This window comes from Pinus tabuliformis, chromosome 1_2, assembly GCF_031772625.1.
Source record: "Pinus tabuliformis cultivar Carrire ecotype Pingquan chromosome 1_2, CPIR1, whole genome shotgun sequence".
In the NCBI taxonomy this organism is placed as follows: domain Eukaryota; kingdom Viridiplantae; phylum Streptophyta; class Pinopsida; order Pinales; family Pinaceae; genus Pinus; species Pinus tabuliformis.
The window spans coordinates 145,803,118-145,804,928 of record NC_142298.1 but is presented as its reverse complement, the minus strand read 5'-3'; positions in this window follow the sequence as shown (position 1 = coordinate 145,804,928).

Sequence of the window (1,811 nt, the reverse complement as noted above, 5' to 3'; positions counted from 1 at the left end):
ATTCCAGCCTTTGGATATCTAGGATGAGGGATCCATATATAGATGTTTGTAGGAGAGTGAGTCAGCTTCTGGGATTTTGATTAGTGTCATTTCATTGATAGTTCTGGGTTCCACTTGGAGATTTCATGATCTCTTACTCATACCTGGGTGAATTCAGAGAGGCAAGTGTCATATGAGCAGTTTCTAGAAGATTCTTTGAGTTTCCACCTAGCAAACTGCCTCTTCCATTTGTCTACTCTTGCTCATCGCACCCTATAGAAGGAATTTTTAGTATGCATCGCACCCCCCATGTGTAATAGGTGAGATGCATCGCACCCTCAGCATGGAGTAGGTGAGATGGTCCAGTTTTGACCAGTTCTGAGCAGTTTTTTCAGGGAGAACTTTTGGGAAATGATGTAATCAGCTGACCTTGATCCTTTAGGGTCTGAAACAAAACTTTTAGGGGTTTAGAAGCCCTTGGTTTATGGACATATGTGATTGGGGTTGCAGTGCCCAAACATGTCTATAACACAAAGAAAACCTAGTGATCCGATAATTTGGTCATTTGAAAATAATATATATATTTTTATTAATAAAATTTATAATGCAGAGGAGGACCATTTGGTGATATGATAACATTTTTTCTGGTTAATTTGTTTTCTTCAATGAAATGGTTATGGGATTGCACAATAAAACTTGTTTATATGGGTTTTTTCCTCAATTTTCACCAAGTAGAGCATGTCTCCAAATACTTGAACCCACCATGACTAGAAACATAATATGTGCCTCTACCGCTTGAGCTCAACATCTTCAACATTTTTTCTGGCTAATTTTAACCATATTATGACAAATATTTTCAAAAACTTGAGTTCAAATTAATTAATCTATAGAATTTGAGTGCCCTAGAGATTTTCCAGGGCGTTGAGTCCATTTATGCATTAAAGGAAGTATTTTAAACAGCAAAAGATCACAATCTTTATCGAAATTGTATCAGTGGTTTCCAGTAAAAAAAGTCATTTCATTTATAATTTAGACTACACCTGATATAATTTAGTGATTTCAAAAAAAATAATCTTAAATAAATTGGCTCGGAGAAGAATAAAAATGGATTTGATATAGTTGTGTGATTCAAAAATATATATATTTTTATGTAAAAAATAAGATTATAATGATTTTTTGTTTTCTATATAATGTGAGTCTTGAGATGACTGACACATCTAACTAGTGGCTTGAGTAATCACCACCTAGGGGCATCTAAGCCAAAAAAAACAGAAGGGGCTGCATTAGCCCTTAACATGGCTATATTTTTCCCACGAAGTTTCAAACCAGTGACCTTTACACCACTAAATGCCTTAACAAAATATCCTTCACTATATCCTCTACACCTCGTGGACTAAGACGATAATGATTTCACATTTTTTTTAAATTATTGTAAAAATAAAAATGATGATAATGTGCTTTAAAAAAGTTAAAAAACTTATTTGGTTGAGTTGTTTATTTTTAGTTTTTAGTTTTAAAATTTAAAAGCTTTCAAGAAAGCATATCTAAAAGTGTTTCTAAATTATCATACTTTTGATAAGTAAAAGTTTGAGAAAAAATTATATATTTTTTTGTAAGTCGAAGGTTTCTATTAATTTCTCAAATGATTACATCATGGTTGGATCATAGGCCAAACACCTCTAACCTCATTCCTACTGGACTTGTTGGCTTGGAGGTACTGACAAAAACACATAGACAAAAGAAAGATAAAAGTAAGGTATCTCATGCATGCTGCCCATAGTAGACGTAATTGACCCAAAATAAAAAATCAACTAGCCATCATCCCAAAGCAT